The sequence below is a fragment of the Notamacropus eugenii genome, chromosome 1 (genome assembly GCF_028372415.1).
Source record: "Notamacropus eugenii isolate mMacEug1 chromosome 1, mMacEug1.pri_v2, whole genome shotgun sequence".
NCBI lineage: Eukaryota > Metazoa > Chordata > Mammalia > Diprotodontia > Macropodidae > Notamacropus > Notamacropus eugenii.
The window spans coordinates 313,566,112-313,589,774 of NC_092872.1; the positions used below are offsets into that span (position 1 = coordinate 313,566,112).

Consider the following 23,663-nt stretch of genomic DNA (forward strand, 5'->3'; position numbering starts at 1 on the left):
GTAATTAATTCAGTCAATTGTTTTAATACTAATTGCTTTTACATCACTTTGTAACATGTCCAGTTTTACTCCCCATCTCTCCCCTCCCCGCAATACCTTACATTCTGATTAGATCTTCCCTCAATGAGCCCTCCCTTCTATCACAACCCACCCTTCCCTTATTGCTATCTTCTCTCTTTTCTTGTAGGGCAAGATAAATTTCTATACCCCATTCCCTGTGTTTCTTATTTTCTGGTTATGTGCAATAATAATTCTCAACATTCATTTCTAAGACTTTGAATTCCACCTTCTTTCCCTCCCTCCTTCCCTACACATCCCTACTAAGAAAGCAAACAATTCAACACAGGCTATATATGTTTTGCAAAAGACTTCCATAATAATAATGTTGTGTAATACTAACTATATTGCCCACTATCCTACTCTATCCCCTCTTATTTTTTTATTCCCTCACTTGACCTTGTCCCTTCCCAAGAGTATTTATTTCTAGTTACTCCCTTCTCCCATTTGCACTCCCTTCTATCCTTCCCCCTTGCCCCACTTGTCACCTCCTCCCCTGCTTTCCTGTAGTGTAAGACTGATTTTCATATGAGTATGTTATTCCCTTCTTAAGCCATATGTGAAGAGAGTAAGCTTCACTTTTCTCTCTCCCCTTCTCCCTTTTCTCCATTGAACAAGATTTTTCTTATCTCTTTTATGAATTATAGCCTGCCCCATTCCATTTCTCCCTTTCTCCTCCCAGTTATTTTCCTCCCTCACCCCTTAATTTTAATTTTTGTGGATATCACCTCCTCTGATTCAACTCAACCTATACTCTGTGTGTGTGTGTGTGTGTGTGTGTGTATGTGTGTGTGTACGTACAATCCCTCCACCTACCCAAATATTGAGAAAAGTCTCAAGAGTTACAAATATTATCTTTCCATGTAGGAATGTAAACAGTTCAGCTTTAGAAAGTCTTTTATGATTTCTCTTTCCTGTTTACCTTTTCAAGCTTCTGTTGATTCTTGTGTTTGAAAGTCAAATTTTCTATACAGTTCTAGTCTTTTCAACATGAATGCTTGAAAGTCCTTTATATAATTGAATGACCATTTTTCCCCTGAAGTATTATACTCAGTTTTGCTGGGTAGGTGATTCTTGGTTTTAATCTCAGTTCCTTTGACTTCTGGAATATCCTATTCCAAGTCCTTTGATCCCTTAATGTTGAAGCTGCCAGATCCTGTGTTATCCTGATGGTATTTCCACAATACTCAAATTGTTTCTTTATAGCTGCTTGCAGTATTTTCTCCTTGACCTTGGAACTCTGAAATTTGGCCACAATATTCCTAGGAGTTTCTCTTTTCAGGTCTCTTTCAGGAGGTGATCAGTTGATTCTTTCAATATTTATTTTGCCCTCTGGTTCTAGAATATCAGGGCAGTTTTCCTTTATAATTTCATGAAAGATAATGTCTAGGCTCTTTTTTTGATCATGGCTTTCAGGCAGTCCCATAATTTTTAAATTTTCTCTCCTGGATCTATTTTTCAGGTCAGTTGTATTTCCAATCAGATGTTTCACATTATCTTCTACTTTTTCAAACTTTTGGTTTTGTTTTCTAACTGCTTGTTTTATCTCATAGTCATTCATTTCCCTGAACTCAATTCTCTCTTTCAGTAAATTATTTTGTTCAGTGAGCTTTTGAACCTTCTCCTCCATACGGCTAATTCTGCTTTTTAAAGCCTCCTTCTCCTCATTGGCTTTTTGGACCTCTTTTTCCAATTGAGTTAACCCAAAAAGCCTTTTTTGGAAGGGCTCAAGAAGGATGTTAAAAACCTAACAAGAGAGTCAGAAAAAAAAACTGGGAAAAGAAATGGGAAGAATGCATGAGAGTGAACAGCCTGGCAAAAGAAAGACAAAAATTGACTGTAGAAAATAAGTTCTTAAAAAACAAAATTGGCCAAATGGAAAAAAAATATAGTGAAGAAAACACATCCTTAAAAAGGAGAATTGGTCAAATGTAAAAGGAGGCACAAAAACTCAGTGAATAGAAGAATTCCTTAAAAAGCAGAATTAGCCATATGAAAAAGGAGATACAAAAGCTAATAGAAGAAAACAATGTTAAAAATTAGAATTGGGCAAATAGAAGCTAATGCCTTTATGAGACATCAAGAATCAATTGAAAAGAGTGAAACAAGAGAAGAAAATATAATACACCTGATTGGTAAAATAAGTGACCTAGAAAATAGATCCAGGAGAGATAATTTAAAAATTATTGGTCTACCTGAAAGCCATGACCAAAAAAAAGAGCCAAGATAGCATCTTTCAAGAAATCATCAAGGAAAACTGCCCTGAGGTCCTAGAACCATAGGGTAAATTAGTCATAGAAAGATATCCAATGATCACGTACTGAGAGAGATCAATAATTGAAAATGCCAAGAAATATTGTAGCCAAGTTCCATAAGTATCTGGTCAAAGAGACAATATTGCAAGCAGTCAGAAAGTAACACTTTAAATATCATGGCAGCAGAGTCAGCATTATGCAAGGCCTTGTGACTTCTGTGTTAAAAGATTAGAGGGTTTGGAATATGATATTGCCTAAGGCAAAGGAGCTTGATTATAACTGAGGATCAACTACCCAGCAAAACTGAGCATAAACTTTCATAGGACATTCAACGAAATAGAGGACTTCTAAACCTTCTTGATGAAAAGACCAGAAGTCAACAGAAAATTTGATGTTCAAATACGAACCAAGAGAGGTATATAAAGGTAAACAGGAAAGAAAAGAAAATGTTATTCAATAAGGTGAAACTGTTTAAATTCCTACATGGGAAGATAATACTTATATAAACCTTCAGAACTATATCTTTATTGCTACATTTAGAAGGGGTATGAATAGACAGAGGGTGTAGGTATAAGTTAATTTTGATATGATCATAAAAAAATATAATTAAATGGTGAAAAGGGATTGCATTGGAAGAGGAGGAAATGAGGAGGCAGACAAGGGTAAATTACATCACATAAAAAGGCAGAAAGACATATTGCAGAAGAGAGGGAAAAAAGGGAGGGAGATGAGTTGTTCGAATCTTACTCTCCTCAGATTTGGCTCAAAGAGGGAATAACAATCAGTTAGATATAAAAATCTAACTTAATTTATAGGAAGAAGGGAAAGGGGAAAGAAAAGGAAAGGGGGGAAGAAGGGTTAGGAGGAAAAGGGAAATTAAAAGAAGGGACTGATAGAAGGTAGGGCAGACTGAGGGTGGTGGTCAAAAGGAAAACTCTAGTGAGGAGGGAAAAGGAGAAAGGAGAGAGAAAAGCATAAACAGGGAAAATGAGATGGAGAGATAGACACAGATAGTAATCATAACTGTGAATGTAAACGGAATGAACTCTCCAACAAAATGGAAGCAGAGAGTAGAGTGAATAAAAAAACCACAATCCTACAATATGTTGTTTACAAGAAATAGATTTGAAACAGTGAGATACACACAGAGTAAAGGTAAAAGGCTGGAGAAGAATATATTATGCTTTAACTTAAATTAAAAAAAGCAGGGGTAGCAATCCTGATCTCAGACAAAGCAAAAGCACAAACAGATCTAATTAAAAGTGATAAGGAAGAAAACTACATCCTGCGAAAAGGTACCATAGACAATGAAGTAAAAGCATTAGTAAACATATATGCATCCAATTTCTTAGAGAAGTCAAAGGAGTTACAGGAAGAATTAGACAACAAAACTACACTAGGGGGGACTGCAACCTTGCCCTTTCAGAACTAGATAAATCTAATCACAAAATAAACAAGAAAGAAGTTAAGGAGGTGAATAGAATTTTAGAAAAGTTAGATATGGTAGACTTCTGACAAAAGTGAATGGGGACAGAAAGGAATATACCTTTTTCTTGGCACTACATGGCACCTATACAAAAAATTGACCACATGTTAGGGCATGAAAACCTCATAATAAAATGAAGAAAGATAGAAGTATTAAATGCATCATTTCCAAATCACAATGCAATAAAATTACATTCAGTAAAGTGCCATTGGAAGATAGACTAAAAATTAATTAGAAACTAAAAATCTAATCCTAGATTAGAGTGAGTGGGTCAAACAATGAATCACAGAAACAATCAATAACTTCATTAAAGAGAATACCAATAATAAGATAACATGCCCAAACTCAAGGGATTCAACCAAAATGGTTCTCAGGGGAAGTTTTATTATTTCTAAATGCTTGCATGAATAAAACAGGGAAAGAGGAGATCAAGGAATTGGGCATGCAGTTGAAAAAGCTAGAAAAAGAACAAATTAAAAATTCTGAACTAAATACCAAATTAGAAATTCTGAAAACCAAAGGAGAGATTAGTAAAATTGAAATTAAGAAAACTATTGAAATAATAAACAAAACTAAGAGCTGGTTTTATGGAAAAAACCCATAAAACAGATAAACTTTTGTTTAATTTAATTTAAAAAAAGAAGAAAACCAAGTTACGAGTAACAAAAATGAAAAGGGTGAACTCACCACCAATGAAGAGGAAATTAAAACAATAGGAGCTATTATGCCCAAGTGTATATAATGAATTTGACAATCTCAGTGAAATGGATGAATATTTACAAAAATATAAATTGCCCAGATTAATGCAGGAGGAAATAAAATATTTAAAGAACCCCATTTCAGAAAGAGAAATTGAACAATCCATCAAATGAACTCCCTAGGAAAAAATCTCAAGAGTCAGATGGATTTACAAGTGAATTCTATCAAACATTTAAAGCACAATTAATTCTAACACTATGTAAAGTATTTGGGAAAACAGATGGAGTTCTTACCAAATTCTATTTATGATACAAATATGATGCTGATACGTAAATGAGGAAGAACCAAAACAGAGAAAGAAAATTACAGACCAATTTCCCTAATGAATATAAATGCAAAACTTTTAAATAAAATATTAGTAAAGAGATGACAACAACTTATCATGAGGATAATACACTGTGACCAAGCAGGATTTATACCAGAAATGCAGGGCTGGTTCAATATTAGGAATACTATCCACAAAATTGACCATATGCAGGAACTATATGAACAGAATTACAAAACACTTTCCACACAAATAAAGTCAGATCTGAAAAACATCAGTTGCTCGTGGGTAGGCAGAGCTAATGTGACAACTCTAACTAAATTTATTCAGTGACATGCAAATCAAATTACCAAAAATTATTTTATACAGCTGGAAAAAAATGACAAAATTCATCTAGAAGAACAAAAGGTCCAGAATATCAAGAGAATTAATGAAAAGAAATGCAATAGCATACCAGATCTTAAATTGTATTATAAGGCGCTCAGTGCCCTCACATTTATCCTTCGCCAGCTCACGGAAAAAATGCGACACCCTAGGCAAGGCAACAAAGTCCCTGTTGAGACAGAAACCCAGAGACAGGTAGGAGCAGGGGGCCCGTAGATACAAGTTGGCCAGGCGGTTGACAGCGGCCTTGGCCTGGGAGAAGTTTTGGTGGATCTGGGAGCTAGAGCTCATGGCACTGACCTCGAAGGGAGGAGGCGGCTGGTCCCAGAGGCTGGCGGGATGCAAGGACCAGAAGTCTCAAAAGCGAGGGGGGCTAGAAGGGGACCCCGGATCTGTTCTGTCCAAATACTGTTGAAGCAAGAACCAGAGCCGGGTGACTTGGTGTGTATGTTTGTATTTTCTTAAAATGAAGTGGGTATTATATTTTGTCTAAAGCTTTTTTTCCTGAATCTACTGATAAAATTATGTGACTTTTATTCTTCACATTATTAATATATTATCATAATACATAAAATGAAATATTATGTTTATAGTTTTTCTAATATTGAACCAACATAGCATTCTTGGTATATAATTATGAAGTTATATTGTATAATTTTGTGACTTCAATGGACTTTCTAATATTTTATTTAGGTTTTTAGTATCTCTATTCATTTGGGATGTTATTCTCTTGTTTTTCAATACTGCCCTGATTTAGGAATGAAGACCATACTTGTATTATACAAGAACTTTAATAGGATTCTTTTTTTTTCATATTTTTGTAAACAGATTATGTAATGTTGCAATTCTTCTTTGAATGTTTGATAGAATTTTCTTATGAATACATCTGGTGCAAGTTTTTCCCCCCTTCAAGAGCACTTTGTTCAGTTTCTTTCTCTGACAATGAATTATTTAAATTCTACACTATTTGATCTGTTAAATCAAGCATTTTATATTTTTATAAATACTCATCCATTTAAATTTTGAGTTTTACTGTCACAGGTGAAATAGTTTCTAATAATTTCTTCATTTGTTGTAAAATTATCCTTTTTGCTACTGACAATTTGGTTTTTCTTTCTTTTTTATTAATTAAATTATGCAATGGTTTACTTATTATTTTTTCAAAATCAGTTTCTGGTTTTATCAATATAATAGTTTTTTTAAATTATTGCTATTTTCCTTGTATTGAAATTGTTGTTTTGGTATTCAGTTGAGGCATTTTTTTCTATAAAATCTGTTGGTTTTCCAGAATTTTTTTTTTTAATTGTATACCTACTTCTATTCTTTTTTGTTGTTGATGATGAAAGTGTTTAGATATGAATTTTCTCCTAAGTAATGCTCTGGTTGTATACCATAAATTTTAATATGCTGTTGCATTCTGACAATTATCTTTAATGAATTATGTAGTTTTTGCAACTTGTTATCTGATCTAATAATTCTTTAGGGTTAAGTTATATAATCTCTAATTTTTAATCCTTTTTTCAATGAATATTTTGTTTTCTTTTTTGATTTAGAATATTATTTTTAAGAAAGAGATGAGTCCTCAAGACGAACCAAATGCTGGTATGCCTACTTTCTTTGGTTTAGACTCTGTTCCTTAATGAAATCCATTCCTGAACTGGTAATAGACAATGTTTAGGTGCCTCATATACCCAGTACTGTGGTATTCCATCTCTTTGTCTTAACACTCCAATTATACTTTCTCCTGTGATTAATAGAACATCACATTTGTCAGATGTTGACATTTGAAGATAAGCCTTAGAATTGCAATGACAGCCGAAAGCATGTGTCTTACTCCAACACTTACCAAATGAATGTTTCCCTTGGCTTCTATCTTCCTCCTGCTACCAACACCAAAGAGAACTTCAATGATTCTTTACTGTATATAATTTTTATTGTATTATTGTTTTTAAAGGATATATTTAATACTTCTCCTTTTCTGGATTCCCAGGCCTTCTCATAATATGAGGGTTTGAGGGAGGGACTCATCAACTCATGAGTTATCTTCAGGGCAGTCATCCCTAGAAGGGCAAAGCAGCCAGTGTGGAACTAACAGGTTGGAATAAAAACTAGAAGTGGAGAGCAGATTCTGGTTTCTTTTTTTTGGACGGGGAAGGAAAGGCAATAGGGATTAAGTGACTTGTCCAAGGTCACACAGCTAGTAAGTAACAAGTGTTTGAGGCTGGATTTGAACTCAAGTGCTCCTGACTCCAGGGTTGGTGCTCTGTTCACTGCATTACCTAGCTGCCCCTAGATTATATTTCTTAATCCATTCTTTGATTATCCTCTTGTTTTATGGTTGAATTCATTCCATTAATGTTCACAGTTATGATCATCATTACTTATTTCCCTCTCTCTTGTCCTTGTATATCCTTTCTTCTCCTTCCTCCCTGTTACTCTTTATGAAAGAAAGGATGGTAAGAGAGGAGCTACTTTATGTTGTTGCTGTGTTTGTCCTTCTTTCTTGAAGAGGCCCATGACATCAAAATGATGACTTAATTTGCACTTGACTTTGAGTGAGGGAGGGTTGTGCAAGGTCACCAACTTCACTTTCTCCTCCAGAGCAACCGGGGTCCAGTGGCCTGATATTCATCAGGATGACTGGAGATGGCCAGGATGCAATGTGGGGCCCTGGCCATTTTAGGCTAAGGTCTTATAAGATTCTCACTTTGAGTGAGATACAATGAAGAAGCCTCTTTAAGTAGTTACTCATGGGATGGCCCCTTTTAATAAAGGGAAAAAAAATAAAAAAATTAAATTGGGAGAGCAAGATCCTCAGGATTTGTGGGTAAAATAGAAACAGTTCCTATTTTTATAGTGTTTATAACTATCAATGCTTTAAGCTTGATGCAAACAACTTCATGTTTTCACGTAACATCTTTCCCCCTCCCAGAAGCCAATCACAGGTACTTAACCATCCTTGACTTCTAAACTTCTGTTGACAATCTACCTTCAGGTCAGAAAATTCCACCACCACTCCCAAACCCCTGCTCTTAAAAGTCCTGCCACCTTTTTATTCCCTGTTTCCTGGTTTAGTTGAATGCATTTCTTTACCACCCTTGTTGAAGTCAATCCCTCCTTAGCTGAGCATTGCTCATACAAAAGCTGACTGAAATTTTCCAGGTTATATGGCAAGAGGAAGTTATCCCCCAGGAGTTCAAGGATGCCTCCACTGTCCATCTCTATAAAGGTAAAGGGAATAGACTGTCCTGCGAAAATCACAGTGGGGGTCTCTCTCTTAGTCATTGCTGGCAAAATTCTTTCTAGAGTCCTCCTTAAGAGGCTGATCCTTCACCTGGAAGATGGTCATATAGCTGAGAGCCAGTGTGGCTTCAGAAAGGGCCCAGGAACAGTTGATATGGTGTTTGCTGCCCAACACCTCCAGGAGAAATGCCAGGAGCAAAACAGAGGTCTGTACACAACGTCTGTAGATCTGACCAAGACCTTTGACACTGTTAGTCATGAAGGCTTATGGAAAATTATGTCAAAATTTTGATGCCTGGAGAAGTTCATCAGTATTGTATGTCAATTTCATGATGGCATGTTTGCCCAGGTTTTGGATAGTGGACAATACTCTTGTGCCTTCCCAGTCACTAATGCAGTGAAACAGGGCTATGTGCTTGCTCCCATGCTGTTTAGCAGGATGTTTTCAGCCAGCTGTCAAATGCTTTCAATAAGGATGAACATGGCATCAAGGTACAACCATACTGATGGTAAGTTCTACAATTTGAAAAGGCTATAAGCCAAGACGAAAATGGAGGGAGTGCTGGTGCATGATTTTCTGTTTGCAGATGATTGTGCACTCAATGCAGCCTCTGAAGTTGAGATGCAACAAAGTAGTGATCAATTCTCTGCTGCCTGTGCTAATTTTGGCCTAATAATTAACACCAAGAAAACAGGTGCTCCATCAGCCGCCACCACACAGTCCATACGTGGAACCATCAATTAAAACAAATGGAGACATTCTGAATGCTGTAGATATGTTCACTTATCTTGGTAGTGTACTTTCCAGGAATATACATATTGACAATGAGGTTGATGCACGCATTGCCAGAGCTAGCTCAGTGTTTGGGAAGCTCCAAAGAAAAGTTTGGGAGAGAAGAGGTATTAGACTGACTACCAAACTGAAGGTCTACAAAGCCGCTGTGTTGATCTCATTGTTGAATGCCTGCGAAACATGGACAGTCTACTAGCACCATGCCAGGAAACTGAATCGCTTCCATCTGAACATCTTAGGAAGATTCAGAGGATCACCTAGCTGGATAAGGTATAAGACACTGAAGTCCTTACTCCAGCTGAACTGTCAAACATTCAAACTATGCTTCAGAGAGCGCAACTCTGATGAACTGACCACGTTGTTCCAATGTAAAATGTACACTTGCCAAAAAGACTATTTTATGGAGAACTCACATGGTGGCCAGAAGAAACTATACAAGGACACTCTCAAGGTCTCTCTCAAGAACTTGGGATTTGACTGTGTAACGTGGGAGATACTGGCACAGGACTGCCCAGCATGGTGTGCCCACCTCAGAAAGGCTGATGTGCTCTATGAGCAAAGCAAACCTGAGACAACACACAGTAAATGCAGGAGTGCAAATTTGGAGTATCCACCCCCAAAATTCATACAGACTATCTGTGCCCAACCTGTGGTTAGAGCATTCTGAGCTCATATTGGTCTGACCAGCCAAAGTCGGACACACTGAAACTTCACTTTATCATGGTTATGTCATTTTGGTCCTCTTCAAAAACGAAGAATAACAACCAACCAACCATGTATCTGAATTTGTGTTGAAACATCAGCTGGTCCCAGTTCTTCCTCATTTTTATGGTCTTTACTACTTGAATATCCCAAGTATGTGGGATCATAAGCTTCTATGTTATTCTTCCCCCTTTTTTTCCTAGTTTACACCCCTGTCCTCCTTTTAAGATAATTAAATCATAAGAGAGACCCTTTTTCTATGACCCCAACAACAATGAACATCTGAGAGGGCACTTTTTATCAATTCCCCCTGTAAAAACAAAAACACTTCATCCTTGTATACTACATAATGATTACTCAATTCTACTTAACTTTCAAAATTTGTCTTTATTGTGGTATATTTTTCAAAGTTCCTATTCAAACATTTTTTTACCCCATCATGAATGATTCAAAGTCCTTAATTTTATTAAAAGTTCCTTTCCTCTTGTAAGATTACATTCAGTTTTGCTAGATGAATTTTTTTTTTGTTGAATGCCTTTATCTTTTGCCTTTTGCAATATCATATTCCAAGCCCTCCACTTCACTAATGTAGCGGCTGCTAAATTTTGTGTGATCCTGATTATAGTTCCTCATTTTCTAGACTCTTTCTTTGACCTAGAAATTTTAGATTTTGGTTATGACATTTCTATGGGGTTTCAATTTTGAATTTTTTTGGTTTTGCTTTTAAGGAGGAGACCAGTATTTCTATTTTAACTTTGTTCTCTAATAATTATGGGAACTTTCCTTTCATGAGTTCTTGAAATAAGATATCCAGGCTTTTAAAATTTTTTTTGGTCACATTTTTCAGGACATCCAACTATTCTTAAATTTTCTCTCCTTGACTATTTTTCCAGGCTGGTTACTTTTTCACACAAGATCTTATATTTTCTCCTACTTATTCAGTCTTTTAATTTTGTTTGACTGTTTCTCGTGGTTTATGGAATCATTAACTTGCTTGAGTCATTAAAATTTTTGAGAAATCTACTATGTCAGTAAGGTCTGTATCCCTTGTATTAAGCTGTTAATTCTTCTTCAATATCTTTCCCTCAAAGGCCTCATATATTTTCTAACTTTTTCCTTTATAGCTCTCATTTCCTTCATATAATTTTAAACTTTCTAAAACAAAGGACAAAAAAAAAAATCTTTATTTTGTTTCAGAAATTCTACTTGATATTTTGGTCAATCTGCATTTTTCTTTGAAGCTTTGTTTGTAGGTATTTTGAAATTATTCTCTTCTTCCAGGTTTGTGTATTGGGCATGCCTGGAACTGGATTTCTTAATTTTAATAAATGTCCCAAAGCATATGAAGCTGGGTCTGAGGGTTTTTTGTTTTGTTTTTTTTTGCCATAAAGCAAAAGTGAGCCAAAAGTCATTGCTATATGGGAGCAGATTGTTAAATGGAACATATTTAATAGTAGCAGACCATAGGCACTTGCTTGGAATAAATCATAAGCATTTAGACAGCTATATTGTTTAGTGGGTAGAGTTATGGTACAATGGGACTCTGAAGACCTGAGTTCAAATCTGCACCCAGGTACTTACTAGCTGAGTAATCTCTTAGTAATTTAACCTCTGTCTGCCTCAATTTCTTCATTTTTAAAATGAGGATAACAATAGCACCTATGTCATAGGTTGTTGTAAGGACTGAATAAGATTAATAGCTATAAAGTGGTATCTGTGATAGCACTTTACAGATAATATTTTATTTATGATGTGCCTTCTCTAATCTAGACACTATGCTAGATGCTGGGATTGCAAAGATAAAAATGAAACATACTCTGCCCTCAAGGAGCTTATATTATAGTTGGGAAGGTAGCTTACATTCTTTATAGAACTGAATACCAAAACTGCCATTACTAGTCTAGTCAGTACATTTCCAAGACCCATTCATGGACTAGGTTGGAACTCTCTTTGCCATGGAATATTAAGCCTGTCTTATGTCACTACAACAGTTTCTGTTATACCAAGTACCTAGGTTGGAGAGGGCCTCTATTGATTCCAACTTGACTTATCACCTCATTCCTTTCCCATTACTAGGTCTCTGAGGGTAGGGCTCTAGTTGAAGGACCAATCCAAGATGTAGAGATATCTTCCAAAATCTACTTCCAAGTGTTAAGGTAATACCTAGTCCACCCTGCTTTACTAAACCCTCTTGAGAAAAACACCAGTGCCCCAGTCTTCCAATGCCATCAAGCTCCTACGCACTAAATTAGATTTCATAATGAAACTAAGCAACCTCAGAGCCTCAGAGACTAAGTTGTAGCAGAAGCTAAGCACATGTTCCACTGACAGTGTAGGTGAGCTGCTGTGTTCCTTGGTTACCTAATAGCAATTTTTTCCTTCAACCCAGATACCTGCCTGATCATTCTAGTTCAAGTCCTTTGTTCTTAGTGTTTGAGAGTGACCAGAGTGGTGCTGTCCTATACCATTATAGGACTGTGGAGGTTGGGAGCCTTAGACAAGTGTTTTAGCAAACTCCTATCTCTTTCACCTAATCATGATTCAGAATCATGGCTTAAAAAGAAACTATCATATTTTTGCTTCTAAATACCACTCACATCTCCAACCACCTCAGTCCTATCTCTTGTCCCTACACATATGCACAGATTTAGAACTGCAAGGACCTTCAAGGTTATCTATCCATGACATTTTACATATGAAGGAAATGTGGCCTTAAAAGCTTAACTAACTTGTTCAACGTCATGCATCTAATCTAGTAAGAGCTTTGGCAGGATTTGTGATTCCAAATCCCCACCTTTCTCTACCTGCACTTTTCATCATGCTCTCTAGAAACTCTTACCCTAACATTAGCAAACATTTCTTCATCCTATATCTGTTCAGGTAATATATACATGGAAACCTAATTCTTCCTGGAAGTCACTGTATCCGTAGACATTCTCTACCATTCTACCATACCATTTTCTTGTCTCCACTCTAACACTGCCACTTAAACTTGATAGATGAAGAGTAAACATATTCTTTGTTCTCTATTGCAACTTCCAGACTCTCCCTCAGTTGCCATCACTCAGTAACCTTTCTTTCTTTTATGGGTTACCTCTTCATCAGAAATGAAATTAATTTTTCCTTGCCAAGGTCACACTCTTTCTTTCCTGGATCTTTTCCTCTCCTGCTTCCTTCAGAAACTTTTGGGGAAGATAGTGGCATGGATGAGACCTATTCATTAGGAACATCACCTATGTCTCTGGGTTATCTATTCCATGGTCTTTCCATATCTATAGAGAATGGAACCATCTCAAATCAGTTCTCTTCATGCCTTCTGAAGAAAATGTTGCTAAATGAAATGCAAAAAAATGTTGCTGAAGAAGTTTAAGATGAAAAGAATAGCTGAACCAAAAACTGAGTATACACAAAGAAAATCCATGCTGAAGGAAGTCACATGATTCTGAAAGCACTGAGTGACATTTTCTCATACCTTAAACTGCAAAGATAATGAATAATTAGGAAAATTAGTACCACAAAAAGCAATCCTTAATTACTAACCCACATGACTATTTCCTCATCTTGACAAAATCTTTATAAATTTACACTCCTACTGGGAGCATCATTTATACAGCTAAGAGAAGGAGACATGCAGGCTTTCTGAAATAATTACTTAGAGCTGACCAATCACTATCACATAATTGAAAGTTGCATGGAATATAATATACAACTATATTTTTTATTGTGAAAAAGTATTTGATTTGGTGAAAAAAATGAGTTTTAAAAGCTGTCATGCAAGATGTCTACTTATCTTAAGATAATACAAAATTCTTTGTTATATACAATCAGTAAGATAACGTTTTTTTTAACTAATCCTGGGCCTACCAATAATGAAAGTAAATTATGCAATCATATATAGTGAATTCTTTGCAAAGGTGAGGCAAATGCTATTTTCAAAATCTCTGACACATTTTTTGGTTCAGAATAAGTAGTGTGAATGGAATCTTTTAAAAAATATATACAATGCATTAATTTTTCAGTTCTTAACATTCACTACCACAAGAATTTGAATTCAAAATTTTCTCCCCATCTCTCCCTACACCATACCCCATCCACCTCTTCCTCCAGTCTGTTCTCCCTTCTATTACCCACCCTTTTTCTATCCCCCTTCCCCTCTATTTTCCTGTAGGGCAAAATAGATTTCTATACTGCACTGCCTGTATAGTTTAATTTCCAGTTGCATGCAAAAACAATTTTTAACATTCATTCTTTAACATTCTTGAGTGCCATATTCTCTCCCTTCCTCCCTAGCCACACCCTCATTAAGAAAACAAGCAATTCAATATAGGTCATGCATGTGTAACAATGCAAAGCACTTCCGTTATATTTATGTTGTAAAAGACTAACCACATTTCCCTCTGTCCTATCCTGCCCTTCATTTATTTTATTCTCTCCCTTAACCTGTCCTCCTACAATAGTGTTTGCTTATGATTATCCCTTTCCCTAATTTGCTGTCCCTTCTATTATCTTCCCTCTCCTATCCTCTTTCCCCTTGCCTTCCTGCAGGGCAAAATAGATGCCTGTATCCAATAGAGTGTATGTTATTCCCTCCTTAAGCCAAATCCCATGAGAGTAAGGCTCAATTATTTCCTTTCATCTTCCTCCTCTTCCTCTCCACTGTAGAAGCTCTTTCTTCTCTCTTGCATATGAGATGATTTGCTACATTCTACCTCTCCCTTTCTCTTACGCCTAGGTACATTCCATTCCACAGTAAATTTTAATTTTTTTCCCTTCATATTCAGCTCACCCTGTGCCCTCTCTGTCTATGTGTGTGAATATATACATATATACACACATACATGTACATATACATACCTAGATATATAATATACACACATACATACATGTACATACCTACACATATATAATATATACATACACACACATACATATGTATGTATTTATTCCCTCTAACTACCCTAATACTGAAAAGGGTCTCATGAGTTACAAATAACATCTTTCCATGTAGGAATGTGAACAGTTCAACTTTAATGAGTTCGTTAAGGCTTCTCTTTCCTGTTTACCTTTTCATGTTTCTCTTGATTCTTGTACTTGAAAGTCAAATTTTTCTATTCAGCTCTGATCTTCTCAACAAGAATGTTTAGAAGTTCTCTATTTCACTGAAATTCCATTTTTCCCCTGAAGTATTATACTCAGTTTTGTTGGGTAGATGATACTTGGTTTTAATCCTATCTCCTTTAACCTCGGGAACATCATATTCCAAGTCCTTTGATCCCTTAGTGTAGAAGCTGCTAAATCCTTTGTTATGCTGATTGTATTTCCACAATACTTGAATTGTTTCTCTCTGGTTGCTTGGAATATTTTCTCCATGACCTGGGAACTGTGGAATTTGGCTACAATATTCCTAGGAGTTTTCCTTTTGGTATCTCTTTTAACAGGTGATTGGTAAATTCTTTCCATTTCTATTTTACCCCCTGGTTCTAGAATATGAGGGCAGTTTTCCGTGATAATTTCTTGGAAGATGATGTCTAGGCTTTTTTTTTTTTTTTTTATCATGGTTTTCAGGTAGACCTAGAATTTTTAAATTATCTCTCCTGGATATATTTTCCAGGTCAGTTGTTTTTCCAATGAGATATTTCACATTGTCTTCTATTTTTTTTTGTTCTTTTGGTTTTGTTTTATAATTTCTTGGTTTCTCATAAAGTCATTACTTTCCATCTACTCCATTCTAATTTTTAAAAAACTATTTTCTTCAGTGAGCTTTTGAACCTCTTTTCCATTTGGCCAATTCTGCTTTTTAAAGTATTCTTATCCTCATTGAGTTTTTGAACCTCTTTTGTCATTTGAGTTAGTCTATTTTTAAAGGTGTTATTTTCTTCATCATTTTTTTGGGTGTCCTTTAGCAAGCTGTTGACTTGCTTTTCATGATTTTCTTGCATCCCTCTCATTTCTATTCCCAATTTTTCCTCCACCTCTCTTACTTGATTTTCAAAATCCTTTTTGAGCTCTTCCATGGCCTGAGACAATTGCATATTTTTTTTTGGAAGTTACGTATGTAGAGACCTTGACTTTTATATCTTACATTGATGGTATGCTTTGTTCTTCCTCATCCAAAAGGATAGAAGAAAATATATCTTTTCACCAAGAAAGTAACCTTCTAGAGTCTTATTTGTCCCACTTTTGGGGGGGCATTTTCCCAACCAGTTACTTGACTTTTGAGTCCTTTTTCAAGTGGAGGATATACCCTAGGGACCTGGAAGTTCTCAGTTTTTCCAAGGTGGCACAACCAAGGAAGAAGAGGTTCCTCCTCTCCTGGCCTGTGTTCTGGTCTGGGAGCAACCACAAGTCCTCTTTTCTGCCCAGGATCTCTGAACAGGTTTCCCTCTCCAGAGCCTCTACCAGTTCCACCATGCCAGTGCTCCTCCTCATCCCAGGACTGCCACTCAGGACTGAGACCCAGATCGGCTGCTCAATTCCCCTAGGGTCTTTAGGCTGAGGACTCCAAGAGCAGCATGCTGCCACCCTGGGGCCAGAGCTGGGGTCAGACCCCTCTCACCCAGGTGAAAGAGCTTTCTCAGTGACTCTTGAAGCTGTCTTTTGTATTGTGGGTTGAGAAATCTGGGAACTACAGCTGCTACCAATGATTCCACTCCCTGAAGTCTGCTCCAGTCCTGTCCTTACTGCGTGACCCAGGCTGGGTTGCGTTCCACACCTTCTAAACTGTCTTTGACTGAAAATTTCTTTCACTGTGTCGTTCTGTGGCTTCTGCTGTTCAACAATTTGTTTATAGGTATTTTATGGGCTATAGGCAGGGGGGAGAGCTAGAGCAGGTCCATCTTTCCACTTCATCATCTTGGCTCTGCCCCATGAATAGAATCTTCTAAAAAAAAATTCTTAGATGTCCTTGGCTTGGGCAGTGATTTGCTTTCAAAGCATTCACTGCCTCTAAAGATGTGAACCAATCTGTTTAGTGAGTGTCTTAAGAAGCCAGACTATTGATTCATCTTTCTAAATCATGTTTGGAACAGAATACTCTAAAAATAACTGTGTACTTGGCTTGGCTGCTACCATATGCAGAAGTTTCTCAGATGCCACTTTAATTAACATTAATCTCTTTTCAGAAAGAACTTGCTGTCTAACTGATGCCAAGGTTTTCCTTGCCATCTAAAATCTACTTGTCATCAAAATATTCAAGTCAGACTGTGATATTCCTACTTCACATGCAAAATATGCATGAATATATACCAATATTACTTAGAAATTATGATATTAAGTATCAAATGGTTATTTAGAATATACAGAATATCATAAAATACTATCAACATGTGATTAGGTGAAAAGTCTGGAGCTCCCTTTGTTCATTTCCTATCTCTGATATTGACATTGCATTCAATAAATAAATATTTATTAAAAGTTTATTACTCTGTATCTCGATGGTCTTTGACTTCATTGGAACACTTATTGACTGATCTGACAACCCTGAAGGAAAAGACAGTTATCAATTTTTTGTAATCTCAAATATTAGCTAAAAATAAAATTATTAAACTGCTCAAGTCAAAAGCATAAGCTACCACTCACAAAAAAATGTGCTACGAAATGAAATTATAGATTCTTAGGAAATTTTTTCAGTAATTTAGCTTCATTTTAAAGTATTTTTTCAGATAAAAGATATTTAAAGATTTCTGGTACTACATTTTCAGATTAGAAAATTAGAAAATATAGGTGAAAGAGGAATGTGGGCTGAAAACACATTACAAAGCTCCTTCAATGTTTGAAGTGCTCATACATTTTAAATTAAATACCACTTCAAGTCATTTGCATAATCAGAAGTCTTAAACTGTCCTATGAAAGGATGGATGCCTTCCAGCTTCTGCCTTTTCCTACTTCAATATAAAGCAGACTAGTTCTTAAGAGTTAAGATTTTGACGTAGGAGCTAAGGCTCAATTTCCATCATTGTTGAGAGAGCTTTTGGGGCCTCAGTGATCTACCCAAACCCTGGAAACATTCAACCCTACCCTGTAAATCTTTTGAATATCCTTTCCATGTTATGGCTAAGTAAATGCACTTGTGTTAACTGCTGAACAAACTACTAATGTCTCTTTCCTTTCAGAGTCAGACCAAAACTACCAGGTGACCAGCTTGAATCAGCCTGAGACCACAACATGTCCTGAAAAGAAAAAAGTAATCTGTGCTGCAAGTGCGTATTTATAACACAAAGGAAGGGTGACTCTGCTTCATTTGACCAGTAACTTAATGATGGAAATCATATGTTAAATCAAACATATAAGAATATCCCCTAGGTTTAAGGAAAACTCTGCTCAACCACATTGAAAGTTATCAGATATTTTAACAGGTCGTCAACATGAGATTTTTCAGAAAATGTAGACGTAAAAACAAAACATATCTCATCATATTCCCTACAACAAAAACAACTCTAAATTTTCATATCTCTGATACATTAAAAGAGAAAGATCTTTTATTCTGAGTTTTAGTGGATACGTTGAAATATTGATAGTTATACTTCATGCTTTTGGATTACCTCTTTGTAAGACATATTTTTTCATAAGTATTTGACTTAAATATTTAAAAGACTAACAGAAATAATAACTAATTGATCAATTAATAATTAAGAGAAATAAATGAGATCTAAACAGATCATTCAAAAATAGAAAGGCAATGCCCAGTTTTTTTTTTCTTCAGTGAAATTTTGTCCCTCTTTTTCTATTTGGCCAATTCTGCTTTTTAAGAAGTTTTTTTCAATGAATTTTTGTTTTCTTTTACCATTAGGTCAATTTTGTTCTTTAAGGTATTATTTTCTTCAGTATTTTTTTACTCCTTTTAACAAGCTGTTAATTTTCTTTTCATAATTTTCTTATATCACTCATTTCTCTTCCCAATTTTTCCTCTACCATTTTTTCAGAGTTGTACACATTTTATTAATAAACAATTTTGAAAACCACATTTATTTTCTTTCTCTATCATTGTCCTTCCAACTTCTTACTACCTATTTCTTGCTAGCTTATTTAATGTTTCCTTTCTTTATGCCATTCAATGTCTATGGAACCTGGCAGCAAAATGTAGTTTCCTTGATTAATTTTTTAAATTATCTACTTCTGTTGTTGCCATGTCTGAAATCATGATTGTTACCTTTACCTTTTTCACTTCATCCAAAGCATCATAGTTTGTTCAAGTCACTTATTTTAACTCTGATTGAAACTTTATGTTTCAAGTGTGCTTGTTGTAAACAGCATATTATTTAATTCTGCTTTCTCATCCATTCTTCTATCCTGTCTTGGTGAGTTCATCCCATTAATATACACAACTATGATTATTAAATGTGTATTTCCCACTACGTCATTCTTGCATACTTATTTTTAGGCTCTTTTATTTTGCTTTGTTTCAAATTGTGGGCATGGCTTTCCAACAGCGCAATGATTTTTAAATTATCTCTCCAGGATCTATTTTTCAGGTCAATTTTTTTTTTAATACGAGAAAACTGACATTTGCTTCTATTTCTTAGCCTTTTGAATTTGTTTTAATATTCCTTATTGTCTCACATGGTCATTAGCTTATACTTGATCCATTCTAATTTTCAGAGTGTCTGTGTTTTAAGCAGGGGAAGGTTTTGTAACTCTTCTACCAATCTGTCAATTCACTTTCATCCTTTTAAAAGTAAGAAATGGTTTTATTAGAAAAAAATTGTGCATTAATTAGTTTGTAACTATAACATACAAATTTGTTGGCAACTTATATTGAAAATCTGGTACATGTTTTTAACTTCTAAAAAAGTTATTGGCATTTTTTTCCTTAATCTGATCAGTGACTCACAGAAGAAATCCTTTGATAATATATGTAACTGAACCAATATTACCTTTGGTTCCTCCTCATGAATTCATTGAATCTCTCAGTAGTTTAGTGATGTTACAAAATGGACTCTATTTGGGGGAGTCCTTTTTCTGGAATATATCAGATCTCCAACCAAAGAATTAGACATCTGGATGTCAAATAGGTTTATTTTAAAATCATATATTGCCACTCAAGTTCTTCATTATTGTTACCCAGTAGCAATTAAATAAACATAAAAAAGTAAAAGTCCATACCCTAATAAAACCTCTGCACGTTTAATTTTTTCTCTTCCCTTTCTATTTACTTGTGCAATTCCAAGCAAATGTCTGACATGCTGTTGTGTGGGCAAGTCTCTATAAATCCCTTTTAATCTGTGCTATCAAACTAAAACAACATCAAGGTAAAGTCTATCACAGGATTCCCTGATGCACAAAATGAGGGGCAAACATGACTCAAGAAGGCACCAGTTGAATCTAAAGAACTCTGCATGATAAAATGGGGGGAGGGGGAAGGGAAAGTATTCCCATAAAAATATTATATAAAAAGGGTAACAACTCCCTAAGTAGTTAGTTCTGGAACCGAAAAGGCAGTTTCCACAAAAGCATTCAAAGAAGATACCTAGGTTGCTATTTAAGATTACTCTCAGTAGAATACAACAGGCATATAATTCACTAAAGGCAGGTGAGTAACACTGTTCAAGTAGGTCAGAGTAAAGTAAATGGATGACAGTTTAGCTGTAGAAAACAGTAACAGAAGGATTATCTTCAGCATGCACCTGACAAAATCTGCAAAACTTGCAATAGCTATTCCAACAATGTATCTTCCAACTATTGACCAAAACCTAATCCTGCCATCTACTTGGCTGACATGAATGAATTGATGTTAAAAATAAATCCAGAACTCCAGACCAGCTAACAGATACACACGAGAGTATGGCATAGGCTAAAGCTATCCTCAGAAACCTGAAACTGCTTAAGAGCCTATAGAAATTCAGTCTGTAGCTTAGGCCCTGGCTTGCTACAGCCATGCTAGGGGAAAATGGAGGCTATATTGGGAAATAGGCAGCTGCTACAAACAATCTCAGGCACACAATTCCAAATTCTGTATATAATACCATCTCTATATGATCCTTAATATGAATGATGTTACTTTCTGAGGCAAGTAGAAGTGATGTACTATTAGGAGCTGGTATAACAAATGGTCCATTTGGAAATGCAAAAGCTCCACCTGAGTAACTGAGCAAGGAGGTATTCTCTGAAGCAGTAGCTTATTTATTTGCTGAAAGCCATATAGTAGAGAAGAACGGAGCAGCATTCATTATATTTGGAACCATTAAACTACTGAGCATCTGTTCTCCACAGATAAGTCTTTTTTTAATCACTAAGTCTGATGATAGACGTATGCATCTTAGATTCATTTCCAAAACCATCAGGAAGAATGTCTGCAGCATGGCTACCTGGAGACTTATCTTGTCCAGGAACCACATGAAGGAGAAGCAGCACCTGCCCAGTAGGCCATAGCAGGGGCCATAACTCTTCCTCAGTATTCCAACTGGAGCCAATGGCAGCTCCTGGGATGGCTGACATGTTGCCCTATTCTCACTTCAGTAGGGTCACTCTTCCACAAGGGAAGCTAAGAGCAGGAGGCAGAAGGTGGTCACTTCCTCCCTTCTTCCCTCTCTTCTTCACTTACTGGTATGCAGAGGAGCCCAGTTAAAGCATTCTGTTCATACTCCTGTGTAGCCACTTTTCTTTCTAATTCTTTTCTTTAACATTTTCATTTTTATTTCAGTTCTTTCTTCCAGTAATCTCATTTCATTTACAATATCATTTAAAACTTAAAAAACCCAAACATTACATCATTTCTTCAAGGAATCTGAGTTGAACCTGTGTCCAAGCTGTTTTCCTTTGAGGCATTGCTTAGAGCTGTTCTGGAGTGACCAGGTTCATATCTTGAGGATCCCAGGCACCATAAAGTGCCTTATGGTAAGGATTACTTGTCTGTTTGCTCATTCGTTCAGTCTTATTTACTGACTTTGGACTTTTTTATTTTGTGTCCAGTGGGGCCTGATGCTGCTCTGTTAGGGTATTAAAAAATGTGTTATTTAAAGACTGTAAGCGCAGTGTAGGCTGAAAATTTATAAGTTTTCAGTGCATTGTCTTCGTCTGAGCTCTCTGCAAATAATCATTTGAGGTCTGAGCAACACAACTGTGACTTTGCCACTGGCCAGAACTCCACCAGACTAATACTGGATTCAGCCACTGTCAGCTAGCTGGAAAGTACATAAATCATAGTGACCAAAGTACCATCTTCCCTTTGGTCTGGGGTCCTGCTCAGGTTATTTTGCTTATAGGCTTTAGAATATGATAGAGGCTGAATCTAAAAGCTGTTCTGCTCCCAGAGTAACAGCCATATAGCTGTTATTTACTTATGTACTTGCTTCTTGCTCAGTAAACAGCCTGGAACACATGACCACTCTGCTCTGGACTTTCACTACTATGCACAGGTCTTTTCCTCATTCCTCCCTGGATTTGTGACCCAGTTCTGACATGCACGTGAAAGAGTTTCCAACTGGTACATATTCCTGTTGAAGCATAGTTCCTTTTATTAATCCCATGTTGGAAGGCTCTGTAAGGCTGTTCTTAACTAAATCCTGTTTAATATTTAGTTCCCTACGCCAACATGGACTGGAAAAATGACTATTATTTTTTCTGCCTGCTGTGTTTTCTAGATCTTTGTGTAGTAGTTGTGGGGTTAAACTACATCCTCTTACTCTGCCATCTTGACTGGTTTCATCCTAGGGAAAAAACTAGGGAAAGAAGTAGCCTAACCCATTGGGTGGGAGGTGGGGATGGCAGTAGAAACCATGTTACATAGAGATTCTAACAAATTGGCAAAGCAGGTGAAGGTTACAAAGGAAAACAAAAACCTTGGATCTTCATAGTCTCTCTAGTTTATTTCTCTTGGTAAATTTTTGAAGGCATGTTGTATGCCTTGTATGTATTAGGAGAACTCTATTTGGAGGAATACCTTTAAGGAGACATCGTGCTCTAGAACATCAAATTCTTTTTTTATAGTCAACAAATATTAAGCATAACAGGACCTTGTATTTTCTGATTTGGCTGACTTTGTAATTATAAAAATATAGTTGGCTAATAGAATAGAAAAGTGCCTGTGAAAGCCTCACTGCTTTGTTTTCATTTTTTCATTATGAACATTTTAAAAATATGTGCAAATTATGTTCTCAAAAATCTGTACAGATTAAAAGGTAGGAATACTTACTGATACACTTTTGTGGCATCAATGACATCCATGAGTCTTTTTTTTCCCCAATCATACCTTCCCTTTACTCAGGTATCTTAGGAATCCACCCCCCAAATTTCTCAAGGTATTTACTATTTAAAAAAGAAACAAACAAACAGCCCAATATGAATCAACAGTATGATCTGGCAGCTAAAAAAGCTAATGCAATCTTGGGTAAGATGGTCATAGTTTCCAGGAATGGAACAGTGATAGAACTCTGCTTTGTGCTGATTTCTTAACTTGCATGTATTGTTGTCATATGCTCATGTATTGAGTTTGGCTTTTCTGTTTAGGTTTTTATTTCTTGGCAAATTCATCCAGAGTTTCTGATTCCCTTTTATTTGTACTTTGTAAACGGGTACCTTGGGTGGTACTATAAATCAAGATAAAGCCCAGTGACCAGCCATTGGCTTGGCTCTATTTCTCATCTTAGTTGAAATAACCTAGTCATGTTAGAACTTTTTCACCTAGGTCCTGAAAGGTTAAAAAAAAATTCCCTTTAACCCAGAGAGTCTTAGTATTCCTCAGTATTGGGATAATATCCCGTTTGTTGCTATGCATCTTTGATT

The 23,663-nt window shown here is 36.0% G+C and overlaps 1 protein-coding gene and 1 pseudogene across 9 annotated transcripts in view; both read right to left on the bottom strand.

Annotated features, from left to right (window-relative positions):
• The window catches only part of GPHN (gephyrin), a 749,523-nt gene that overhangs the window by 478,375 nt on the left and 247,485 nt on the right, over positions 1-23,663 (bottom strand). The window lies entirely within an intron of this gene.
• On the bottom strand, positions 159-23,105 carry LOC140529365 (solute carrier family 49 member 4 pseudogene; annotated as a pseudogene).